Source organism: Mauremys reevesii, linkage group 7 (assembly GCF_016161935.1).
Source record: "Mauremys reevesii isolate NIE-2019 linkage group 7, ASM1616193v1, whole genome shotgun sequence".
Taxonomy (NCBI): domain Eukaryota; kingdom Metazoa; phylum Chordata; order Testudines; family Geoemydidae; genus Mauremys; species Mauremys reevesii.
The window spans coordinates 82,386,006-82,399,435 of NC_052629.1; the positions used below are offsets into that span (position 1 = coordinate 82,386,006).

General features: G+C 43.8%; 1 long non-coding RNA gene across 1 annotated transcript in view; it reads left to right on the forward strand.

Moving 5' to 3' along the window:
- LOC120409033 overlaps positions 1 to 10,907 on the forward strand; it is a 65,698-nt gene extending 54,791 nt beyond the window's left edge. The window contains exon 3 of the long non-coding RNA XR_005601063.1: positions 10,609 to 10,907. This is a non-coding gene — a long non-coding RNA (uncharacterized LOC120409033). The remainder of the gene's footprint in view (positions 1 to 10,608) is intronic.
- The last annotated feature ends 2,523 nt before the right edge of the window (positions 10,908 to 13,430 follow it).

The window sequence follows — 13,430 nt, forward strand, 5'->3', positions numbered from 1 at the left end:
AGCCTCTCTAACTTGCACTTAAACAGCCATCAGGATGAGTGCACCTTCAGCTGATCAATACAGTCTTTTTAGGTAGGTGCTACTGTAACCTGCTGGTGAGTGTGACAAAGCTACTTCTGTCCTGATCTGCAGAGGATGAGAGTGTTACAACCCCAGCTAAAGAGATTTGGCCCTTTTGAGCAAAAGCATGAGCCTCTATCATCTATTTCAAGAGTTCCCTGGAATCAAGATAGCAGCTGTTGCTCTGCTATAATACAGACCACCTTCCCTAATTAAATAAGGGCCAGATTCTACTGTTATACCTGTGCAGCAAACCCTTTAAAGTCGAACTGGTGGAGCAGGGTAGAATTTGGCTAAATGTAGCACTTCCAGGAAGTAAACTGCAACTCAGGGTAGAGCAGACTGGATGATATTAAGTTGTTTTTTCACACAAGGATTTCTTTGGGAGAGGTGCTGAACTGCCTAGGCTGGTGGCAAAGTGGTGATTGTCACTGGCTGATCGTGCAATGACTGTAGGTAGTACAGTTATCAGGAGGATCCCTGACCATCTTTTGAAGTAACGTGAAATGTTTGCACTGTGATACAGAGAGGCTAAACCTGGAGATTCAGAAGTATGGGATGTGCATTCTTGTGAAACCTAGCCTGTGAGAGTGCCATCAGACCTGCTGCTCGATATGCAAATTAGTCTTTCTATGAATAGAAAAGCTGCTTCTCTCCAGCAAGTTGTTCATCCTATTTTTAAGATGTGGAGGTGGCTTGAACTGTGTGCTCATCTGACTCAGACATCAATGTAGCTCATCGCACTGCATGGATTCAGTTGTGGAGGAGTCGGTGAGACTCCAGGTGCTCCTAGGGTAAAAAAAAGGAAATGGGAAAATGCTGAGAGAGAGGGGATCTGTTAGCGAATACTTCTGAAAGTCCATTGGGGGCAAAAGGAAACCTTTCTGGGTGCCAATTACAGTAGATCTTGTGTGATTATCCCTTATTTCAGACTGGAAACAAGGCATACGTTTTTAAAAGTGAGAGTAATAAATCGTTGTAACAACTTACCAGGAGCTTTGGTGGATTCTCCAGCGCTGACAACTTTAAAATCAAGCTTGGCTGCTTTTAGTCCTAGACTTTTTAAGGTCAGAAGGGACCATTGTGATCATCTAGTCTGACCTCCTGAACAATGCAGACCACAGAATCTCACCCACCCACTCCTGCAACAAACCCCTAACCTATGTCTGAGCCACTGAAGGCCTCAAGTCATGGTTTTAAAGACTTCAAGGTGCAGAGCATCCTCCAGCAAGTGACCTGTGCCCCACACTGCAGAGGCAGGTGAACCCCCCCCCCCAGGGCCTCTGCCAATCTGCACTGGAGGAAAATTCCTTCCTGACCCCAAATATGGTGATCAGCTAAACCCTGAGCATGTGGGCAAGACTCACCAGCCAGACACTCAGGAAAGAATTCTCTGTAGTAACTCAGATCCCACCCCCTCTGACATCCCATCACAGGCCATTGGGCATATTTACCGCTAATAGTCAAAGATCAATTAATTGCCAAAATTAGGCTATCCCATCATACCATCCCCTCCATAAACTTATCAAGCTTAGTCTTGAAGCCAGATATGTCTTTTTCCTGCACTGTTCTAAAATTTTTCTAAAATCTGCTCTAGGAATTATTCTGGGGAAGTTTTCCAGCTTGTGTTTTACAAGAGGTCAGACTAGATGATTGTCTGGCCTTGGAATCAATTAAGTAAATCTGGATATTTTGTGGAATTAACATTTCATATAAACAGTGCTATATAAATTTTTGTATGTAAATACACTAGAGTTCTGACCCAAAACCCTTTGAAATCACTAGAAAGACTCCGAATGACTTCAGTGGGCTCTGGATCAAGCTCCATATAATTACCTAGGTCAAGTCTTGAACTGAGTTTATATTGTTTTCTGAAGTCTTATGTTAGTCAATCATGTGTGTCTCAGCTAACTCCGGGGTTATCTTCTTGCAGTGTGGGGCCCTTTCCAGAGCTGTGAAGCCCAGGTAAAATGTTTGGAGTTCTTGCAGGCTTTGTGGCATGGCGAGTTTTTAGTATTTTGCCTTGGGTCTACTGTAACTATTCAGCCATTGTAAGCTATCTACCATATACTTAGTTACTAATTATTAAGCAGGAGGTGTATGGCATTTGTGCCTTGCAAAAGCTTTGCTTGGTGTTTTACTTGATGGCATGTCAAAACCACCAGATTCTGCCTGGTTTAAACTATAAACTGGCCCAGATTCACTTGGCAGGTTTGCGATCCTGGTCCAACTCTTGGATTTATAACCAAGCCTGAGACCAGGATAGCCTGAGTTATGGGCTCGTGTCGCACCACAGTGGTGGGTTAGGAAAGAATCAAACACATGAGCTGGAACCCCTGACCCAGAGGACCAACTCTATATACTACAAAAGGGCCCCACAGCGTGCAGCCCCACTGCTTCACCTGAAAAATAAATAAGTGACATGTGTCCCTTATTTTGAGTTGACTGGTCTCAATCCATCTTTGAGCCATAATCCATCCCTCTCTGCGTACACTGGGAGGCCATTGTTCTACTTCTAATTAACAAGGCTGTGGGGGAGGCAGTTCCCTGAGTGCTTTCCTCTCTCCTGTTTTTAGTGCAATCCTGGTCTCCCATGGCAGCTTTGATTTAAACATCTAGTGCTGAGCATATGGGGAATCTGAGGCTCCCTTCCAGAGAGTCAGCTTCATTGTGTTTGTCTTAACTGTCCCTATAATGTTTCTGTTAAGAGTTTAAACCCAAAGTCATATCCATAACCCAAATGTATTATTAGAGAATTACTTGGCTCTGATATTTGGACGTCCCAAGCCTTTTAATTGAAACACTTAGCAGTATTATAGCTCAGTTTCTTGGTAACTCAGTGGTTGTTCTTGGCACATCCAAAGCTCTCCCAGACCGACACTCGCAGCCCTCTCCGTCTAGGCAGCCCAGCATGTGGGATCGCTGAGAGCTGAACATTTTGCAATCACGCTGCTCCAAGTGTTCATGTCTGGCACAGAGGCTATCTGTTTCTCAGTGTGCCTCCTGTATCCTTGCACCTTGGTTTGTATCTCCCTGATGGAGTGGTATTGTAGATAGTGTCATTGCTTGTTTTAGCTAAAGTGGGCAAAACAATGTGCTGGACTCTGGGTAGGGTTGCCAACTCTGACTGAAGCTATTCCAGGAGATTTTTCCCCCCAACATGACGTAATGTCATTTTCTTAAAACATCCTGTTAAAATATCCGATTACTTTCAATAGAGACTCCAGGCCAATCCTGGAGGGTTGGCAACCATAACTCTAGGCTATGTAACCCACCTGTAACAAGGAACTCTAAGATGAGTAGGAAGGAAGGGCTTGTAAGCAGACCTTGGGAGACCTAGGTTCAATTCCTGACTCTGATAGATGCTATCTGTACTTGGATCCTATGAAGATATGGGCCATCTAGGCACATACATAGGAGTGGATGAACTAGGTTCTGAATTGACTACTTCTCCAGGGGTGAGCTGGCATGTCAGAATTGGTGCACTGGATCAGACCAGCAGCAAAGAATCCTGTGGCACCTTATAGACTAACAGACGTTTTGCAGCATGAGCTTTCGTGGGTGAATACGAAAATACTGGATCAGACCAGTGGCCCAGCCTCTCTGGTATTATCTCTCTGATGGCGCTGATACCAAAAGCTTCAGAGAAAGTTTCTAGAAACCCCTTAATGGAATTATCTGCCCACAGGGGAATCTTATTCCTTGTCCCATGAACTAGTGGCTGGCTTAGGCCCTGAAGCATAATGTGTTCTTACTCCTTAGATGGTTTTGGTCCTATGCTGAAGAGTCTGGAGCAAGAAGCACCTCTGCAGAGTTTAGTTAAAGAGCTAAAATCAACATAAGGAAGCTGGAGTAATTATTTCCTGTCACCCACATCCTGTTTGCCCACCCTGCCTTCAAATGCCAGCTGCCATAATTTAGCACCAAACCAACCACATGAAAAAAAACTTAGCTAAACTTTCCTGAGTTCCTCAGCACAGCACACAGTTGTTAAATGTATTTCTGTGTGTGTGTGTGTATGTGTGTGTATTGTTCGGCTTGGCTTTCATTTCCTCTTCTGGAGGGGATTAGGCATTTAAACCCATGAATCATTGGCAGCATTAGTGGCTTCTGCAACCCTTCTTGGTAATGAATATAAAGGAACCGATGATAATCCCGATTTAGGTCAGCACAACTCCAAGAGAAATTCACTGGTGTCTCAGACGTGCCATTGTTTCTGGGGTGCAGCGAGGACAGGATATTTTCATTTGGCTGTTAACCAGGAAGCAGGCTGCTGAGAAGGGTGGGGAGGTAGGATGGGGATGGATTAGAACACACTTCCTCAGGTAAACTGGATGCCTCCCATGAATACATGCCACTTTGGCATCTAATGGAACTGTGTTCTGCTTGTAACGTTCCACCTGCATCATGTCCATAGGGAGCCCTATATATCTTGGCACTCTCCTTCAGTTTCTGAGACTGCAATATCTACTACAGCCAGAGGTGACGTGTGGGGGATGGACATTCAGGGTTACATGAAACACCCCTCCACACACCCCAAGATTTGCTGCTTGGCTTGGACGGAGCATGCTCAGGGCCTAAGCCAGCATGCTCAGTAAGAGGGGGAGGGCTCAGCCGGCTGCCCTCACTGTGCTCCCTTTCTTCCCCCCCCCACACCATTGGCAGGAACATATAGTCTCTGCCTACAGCAGTGGTTCTCTGCATATGGGTGACTAGTTGTCCTGGGGAAGTGGTTCATGAATTTTTTTCTGGTTGGTTTCTTTCTGCTCCTCAGCTGAAGCTGATTTGCTCAGTGACTACTTGCTGGGGTCTGCTGGCCCCCAAGCCAATTTACAGTGCCCATGCTACCTCCTTCAGCAGGTCTGGGAATATCCACTCGAAGGATTCCAGAGCACTGTTGGGGTTGGGTCTGGGTCTGGCTGTGATGAGCTGAATGGAATAACCAGCTGCTCACTGCCACCTGTCAGGGAAGTTTCTGCCCGGTGATGTGCCTGCTGCTCCTCTCCCTTGTGGAGACTGAATGCAGCTTTGGGACACACCACATTGCTGATCTTTTTTCAGAAGCCAAAGTCAGGAATGCAGAATCAGGCCACACTTCCACTGGCTTTGCTAAGGTGAGAAGTGCAGGATTGAGTCCTAAGGGCCAAGACCTAAAGCCCAATGAAATCAGCGGAAAGACTCCTGTGGAGTCACTAGGCTTTAGATCAGACCATAAATGAAGCAGACAATATCCCCAGCTATGGCTGGGTATTGTATGTTTTTTTTTCTGTTAAAAAATAATGGGAGTAGATGGGACAGAAAGCTTCTCCTTCATAGCTTTCATAGCAATCTATTTTTGGCTTTTGGTGAATCTTTGATCAGTAGTGCAGTAGCAGAATCTACAACTTCTGTCCTGGAGCTGTCTTGGATTTTAAATCCTGTTGGGGAAAAGTTAACAGCAGAGAGCAAATTATCTGCAATTTGCTGTACTTTTTATACAGTGCTCTTCTGCTAATGATTGAATAATCTATTCAAAGTATAAGTTGCCTTGTTCTTGAAGAGCTATAGCTCATTATAAGAGATACATTTAATAACAAACTACAATAGACAGTTGTGGGAGGTTTCTGCTACATTTGTTTTTGAAAGGACACCAAGTGAAGTTAAGAAGAATGGGAGGGAAAGCTGTAGCATTTCAGTAGGGACTAGAGTTTGTTTTATTTGAATTACAGTAATATCTAGACCCTAACTGCAATTAAGGCGGTAGGGAGCCTTTCTGTATGTGTGAGTTTCTGCCCCAAAGAGCTTACAATCTAAAAAACATGACTGCCAAAAGATCGGAACTGGGGGAGGGATGCAACTTACTGGCAACAAACAGTATGTTGATTTGCAAACATAATGGATGTTCAAAGATATTTGGGCAATTCTGGTGCGTTGTTATACTCACTGATGGAAGCACATGGATTTATTGGGGCAATGCAAGCACCAATGCTGGTATACACAGGCAGGACTGAACATCCTGCTCGCCCTCCAGGTCAGATCAACAATATACAAGATAACATTCAGATAGTTATATCACTATCTACTGGTAGAGGTGCTGTCTTCACTAACGATTACGGTGTCTCAGCACAACTCCACTGATTTCAATAGAGCTATGGCATTTCCAGCAGCTGAAAATGGTGCATTTCTGCCTGATGCTCACCAGTCTTCCTTTTGGCTTAGAAAAATAACTACACTAATTGCAAATTTTATTTAGCTCTTCACTAAAACGGATGGAGTTCATATTTATATTATATTAATTTTTAGAAGTCTTTCATGACACTATCTCCAAATGCTTTACAGAGATTGTACAAATCATGCCAAAAAATACTGACATATAGCAAATAATTCAAACCAATGCACACCAGGAACATGTACAGTCCAGTGGTATAAGCTAGAGATGGGTCTGAACTGCAGCATTGGAACTGGGATCTGAATGTTTTCAAAAGTCAGGTGAAGGATTTTAGCTGTGGTCTGTCTAAATCACAATTGTGGGGTGGAGGGCACTGGTAAAATCTTTGGTCGTGAGGCCAATAACAGTGACAGAGAGAACAGGAAGGAAATCTGTCTAAAGATGAGATTTGAAAAGCCTTGAAGAGGAGAAGGGCTGGAGAAAGGAAATCTCTTTTCAAAGGCATGAGAGGTTGAGGAGTATCTTGTATCAGTAATGACATGATTTTAAAAAAAGGACTCGGGAAATTATAGAGCCGTCAGTGTAACTTTGATATCTGGAAAGATATTGGAATAAATTAGTAAGCAATCAGTTTGTAAGAACCTAGAGCACAATAGAGTTATAAGAAATAGCCACCCTGGATTTGTCAAGAACAAGTTATGCCAAACCAGACTACTTTTCTACTTTGACAGAGTTACTGGTCTAGTGAAGAGGAGGGTAGGGGTAGTCAGATTTTAGTAAAGCTTTTTTGACATGACAGTCTCATAAGCAAACTAAGGAAATTGTGATCTAGATTTAATTACTATAACGTGGGCACAAAAATGGTTGAAAAACTATATTCAAATAGCAATTTATCAATGGTTCGCTGTCAAACAGATCTGTCTTGGGTCTGGTGCTATTCAAGATTTTCATTAATGACTTGGATAGGATAATGGAGCAGAGAGTATGTTTATAAAATTTGAAGATGACATCTAACTGGCAAGGTTTGCAAGCAGGATTAGAATTCAAAATCAAATCAACAAGATGAAATTCAATAAAAAATAAGTACAAAGTACTACACTAAGGAAGGAAAAACAATCAAATGCACAACTACAAAAGGGGGGAATAACTGGCTAGGCGCTGGCACTGCTGAAAATGATCTGGGGGTTATAGTGGATCACAAATTGAATGAGTCAACAATGTGATGCAGTTGCTAAAGAGGTTAATATTTTAGAAAACCTGACCCATGAGGAAACATTAACAAAACTGGACATACTCACTCTTGAGAAAAGAAGACTAAGGGGGGACCCAATATTAGTCTTCAAATATGGAAAGGGCTGCTATAAAGAGGACTGTGATCAATTGTTCTCCATGTCTGGTGAAGGTAGGACAAGCAGTAATGGGCTTAATCTGCAACAATGGAGATTTAGGTTAAATATTAAGAAAAATGTTATAACTATGAGGGTAGTTAAGCTCTGGAATAGGCTTCCAAGGGAGACTGGGGAATCCCCATCACTGAAGGTTTTTAAAAACAGGTTGGACACACACACGTCAGGGATGGTTTAGGTTTACTTGGTCCTGACGCAGCACAGGGAGCTGAAGTTGGTGACCTCTTGAGGTCCCTTCCAGTCCAACATTTCTCTGTTTCTACGACCAAGGAGAAAGATCAGAGAACAGGCTAGTATTTTAGGTGAGAGTAAAAGGAGGGGATTACAAACAGATCAAATCTGTGAGGTGGGCAGGCCCCAGAGAGAACATAAATTTGGGTCCAAATTTGATGTGATGGTATCCATCTCCCAGCAGAAATAGAATGCTCTGTAACTCCCCTAAGTGGAGTTCATACTGCATGTTGCCTTGCTTTAAATGGTTATAGCATCTGCCCCACACAAGAGATTTAAATGGCTCAGGAGGCTGGGATTTATTGCTAGGTCCTGGGTTCAATTCTGGTCTCTTTTTGAAGCAATGCAAACAATTACTCATTGGATTGCTATTCAGGGGCTTGGCTGTCAACTTGGTGTTCCCAGCACAGACAGCAATGCACAAATCACCCTGACAATTGGCATTAGTTGACACCCTCGCTGGCAGCCGTGGCAAAGGGGGATATAAAAGGGGATGCATAAAGAGCTTCCTATAGATACCCAAGGCCAGTGGGATGCACAGTTGCCAACTTTCATGTGGTAAATAAGCACCCTGACTTTCACAATAAGCCAAAAATCAAGCCAATCCCATTTCAAAACAAGGCCAAAACAAGCCAATCCCTAAGAACCCCACACTGTGCACCCCGACTCTCTCCCCCTCTTGCCTGTGCTTGTCCCTTGCCCCTGCTTGCTGGGAGCCAATCAAAAACAAGAAGCAACAAGCTGCTACAAGCCAAACGAGCTACAAGCCAAAAACTAGCCAACAAGCAACTCTCAAGCCAATTAAGACTGAGAATATATTATTGCCCTTATATAAATCCATGGTACGCCCACATCTGGAATACTGTGTACAGATGTGGTCTCCTCACCTCAAAAAAGATATTCTAGCACTAGAAAAGGTTCAGAAAAGGGCAACTAAAATGATTAGGGGTTTGGAGAGGGTCCCATATGAGAAAAGATTAAAGAGGCCAGGTCTTTTCAGCTTGGAAAAGAGGAGACTAAGGGGGGATATGATAGAGGTATGTAAAATCATGAGTGATGTTGAGAAAGTGGATAAGGAAAAGTTATTTACTTAGTCCCATAATACAAGAACTAGGGGTCACCAAATGAAATTAATAGGCAATAGGTTTAAAACAAATAAAAGGAAGTTCTTCTTCACGCAGCGCACAGTCAACTTGTGGAACTCCTTACCTGAGGAGGTTGTGAAGGCTAGGACTATAACAATGTTTAAAAGAGAACTGGATAAATTCATGGTGGTGAAGTCCATAAATGGCTATTAGCCAGGATGGGTAAGGAATGGTGTCCCTAGCCTCTGTTCGTCAGAGAATGGAGATGGATGGCAGGAGAGAGATCACTTGATCATTGCCTGTTATGTTCACTCCCTCTGGGGTACCTGGCATTGGCCACTGTCGGTAGACAGATACTGGGCTAGATGGACCTTTGGTCTGACCCGGTACGGCCATTCTTATGTTCTTATGTAAGCCAAAAACAAGCCCAATTTCTGCGTTTTTTCCGCAGGTTTGGAATGTCTGGTGGGAAGTGGTGTGGGAGGATACTGGACTTGAGTCATGTCACAGTTGTCAGTTTGATACTTTTTGCCAGCACTACATTTACATAATAATGCATTGTGGTGAGACATTCCCTGCTGAGTTAATTTCAGGGATCCTTGCCCTTCCCCCCCCAATCCCCTCCTACTCCCTTCGCTATTAGTCGGCATCTGCAAGGCTCCAGCAGGTGACTGGAATCTTGCTCAAGGAATGAAAGAAGGACAATAATTCATAAAGTATCCATCCTTGTCTCATCCTCCTGGGCTATCTCGCAAGCTGTTTGCTTAATGACTCACAGAACCCTGAATCTCTGCCTTCACACCCTGAGGATAACAATCTGCTCAGACCACCAGCTATTCTTCACAGGGGAAACTGGCCAGCCCACTGTAGATCAAATATTTCTTTTTTTTTATTTCAGAAAACCACAGGATGGTTCAAAATGTTGTACATGTTTCTCCAGGACACACAGTAAAGAGGGGCTGCTTTTTCCATTGACAACGAAAGGCCAGATGTTGAAAACCAGCCTCCCTCTTTGGAGGTGTAATTTCTTGTGAGGCAACATGGTCCAGAGAACAGTGCACTGGACTGGAACTTAGGGGTGCTGGTTTCTATTCCTGGCTTGGCCGCGTCATCTGCAGCCAATCCCTTCACCTCCTTGGATCTCTGTTTTCCCCTCAGCCCTGTGGGTGTGTCTATGTTCATACAGGCCCTAGCACAGTGGTAGGCAACCTGCAGCCTGTCAGGGTAATCCGCTGGTGGGCTGTGAAACAGTTTGTTTACATTGACCATCCGCAGGCACGGTCGCCCGCAGCTCCCAGTGGCTGTGGTTTGCTGTTCCCGGCCAATGGGAGCTGCGGGAAAGGCTAGCACATTGGGCCACGAAGTGCTACCATAATACAAATGCATGATAATGAACTATGGGTTCAAATGTATGTATGCATTTATTGAAGTGCCTAACCTCAAATCTCTAAGTGATGGTACATCAGTTCTGTAAAGTGTGTTGGAGGCAGGGACTCCACAAGGTATATGACTTGCCTTATTAATCAAATAATCCTGAGGCAAAAGGAATTTGGCTTTCCCATAATAAAATAAAGAGCATATGTGATGGAATCAGAGCTGCTCTGTACTAATTATGAGCAATGTATGTTGACCTGTTTATTGGGATGTTTACTGTCTGAAATTTTTTATTTTTTTTTAGTTTAATGGAGGGCTGTTAGAGGAAAAACAAGCAGGAAGGGAAGAATGACTCAAGACAAGCCACTTCTCAGCAAACACTTGAAACAATTCTAGGAGGGGAATCAAAAGGACTGAACAGGTTTAAAAAGAGTCTCCCTCTCAAGAAGGGTGAGTTGTTCAGGAGGGCCAGCCTGACACATGGGGACCCCGCTGGGGTCTCTGCAGAACCTAGGCCTGCTTAATCACAGTGGCAAGACAGTGTGGCTTGCGATCAGAGACGTGCAGGCAGACTGTTCTTAAAACCCCTTTCCTCTTTGTTCCTACTGGTAAATAAACAATACATTGTTTTAAAAAGGCTGTTTGGTCACTATGTACACCACAGGTTACAGACTCCCAAAGGGAAGTAACTCAGGCGCCGAATCCTGTCAGACCTGCCAGGTGAGCACGACTGATACACAGGTTACTGTAGCCCAGTGGCCAGTTCAGGAGGAGGAGAACTGCTGCTAGATACAGCCATACGGCCTAAGTCCTGAGAGGGTGCAATCAGAGACGAGAGAGGAGATAGCTCGCCCTGCAACTGTGCACTACCCATAGGTGCTGACTCCGTGGGTGCTCTGGATGATCAGTTGGCAAGAGCAAACAGGACAAATCCCAATTTTGCCAAAAAAGTTGGGACAGCCGGGACAGGGCTCTAAAAAGGGACTGTCCCTGCCAAAATGGGACATATAGTCACCCTACTGTCACTTAAACACCTAACTGTGTCCATGAATCCTATAGACTTCTACAGTGAGTGACAACCCATTGAATATATATCATGAAGGCCCGGTAAAAATAGACCTATGTAACTTGTACCTCTATCCCGTCCACCTGAGGAAAGGGGTGACAAAAGCCTTGGCTGATGCACATAGGTGTTCTTACCAGGAGAGAATTAACAGTAGTGATTTTACACTCTGAGACCTGTCCTTACACAATGTGATCACTAGCATTGTTGTTATAAATAATCAGCGAAAGGCCTGAAGAAGAATGGACCAAATCTGTCATTTCCCAAAAGAAACATTGCACCTCAGGAATCAGAATTAAAAATTGTACGTGGTGGCACATACCTGCCCACATCCATCATTCTGAGTGATTGATTTGAATTAGTGACAGGCAAACATCAGTAGGTTTGGCATTTTGTGGGTTGGTCTGAATAGACATTCAAGCGCTTATCATACTTAGCTCAGGCACTTTGCTGCCCTACCTCGAAGGCATAGTGTCACCACTGAACTTTGTTCACATCAGGGACAGATGACATTCCAATAAAGCAAGATCTGACCTGAGCTGTCACCTAAAATTCAAACAGTGCCCAAGATTTTCATAAGTGATTTCAAGTGCCCAACTTGAAATACCTTTTAATAGGGCCTGATTTTCACAGCACTGTCAAACGGGGCCTTTTTATAGCATGCCAATTTGGCCACCCAAAAAAATGAGGCTCCAAAAATTTCTACCCATATTTGCAAATCTTGTTACCCTTTGGGTATTTCCTAATCCTCTAAGGATCTACATTTCTACATCTACATTTCTAGGTTCTGGCTGAGACAAGGAGCAGATATGCCACAACAATGCCATACGAGTAAGAGGCTTCTCTTTATGCAGCAGGGCTGTGTCTGGAGTTCATTCATGAGCACAGGTCTCTTATCTCTCTGACTGCTACTTCATCCTCCTTTCTTTGCCTCCATTATGTAAACACAGCATCCTTCTCCATTGTTAAATCAATGCCCACTCCCTCGTTAACCGGCAACGTTCAAGAACTCTATAGGTCTATTTTATTAAAGCTTTTTTTCAGGCATTCTTCCCTGTACAAAGGGGGCTTCTATCTGCAGATGGGTTTTCTCTGCCTTTAGATCATTGTTGTGCTGGGGCTGGTTGTTGCTACCTTCTCTTTTAATAGGGAAAACCCTGGCACAACACAACAAAGCCAGAGGATGCCTGGGGTCCCCATTGATTCAGCGAGCACAGGCCAGTGTGTGAAAGAGATGACAGAAACACAGCAAGTGCCTCTCTCCTCCCCTTTTATTCAAGGAATAGGGGCTGGTTTATGAATGAGAAGCTGAGGCTCATTCACAGACTGAGTGAATAACTGATAAGCTGCACAATGGCAAGCGGCTTACAAGCTACAGAAGTGCTTAAGATGTGGCACTCCCCAAAGGAGAGCTTAATTCCCAATGACTCATTGGTGTATGACAGATGGAAAGGGAACTATTAAAATATGAAGGAATTATAGAGCTTTGATCTTCTAGTTTTGAAAAGAGCAGGTTCTGGTGCTGGGGGGATCTTCTTTTGAAAGAACTACTCTGTGAATTGTGGTTTATAGGCTAAGGCCCTCATTCAGCAAGGCACTTAACTGTGTGCTTGACTTTAGTCACAGGAGCAACCTCACCCCTGTTCAGTAAACCATTTATGCACCTGCTTAACTTTAAGGGCATGCTCAAGTCCTGTTGATTTCAATGGGACTACTCACCTGCTTAAAGCTAAGCACCTACTTAAATGCTCGGATGGAACAGAGCCAGAGTGGAATGCTTTGTCTTGCAATGGTATAATTGAGCCTATGATCCCAGTGTGACACACAAGAAAAGATAAAATTTATTTATGGTCCAAACACATCTATCTTCCTTCAGCAGCCTCAACTGTTCAAAAAATCAAAAGACCCCAAAATACCATGAGATCTTAAATTTTGGGCTATTTTCCCTCTGATGTCTGAGCCCTTATCATTGATGATTTCAAGTTTTAATCCAGAACCATGAGGGCTAGATCCTTTAAAAAAATAAAAACGTAACCTGAGATTCCCACATTATTACCTGACTC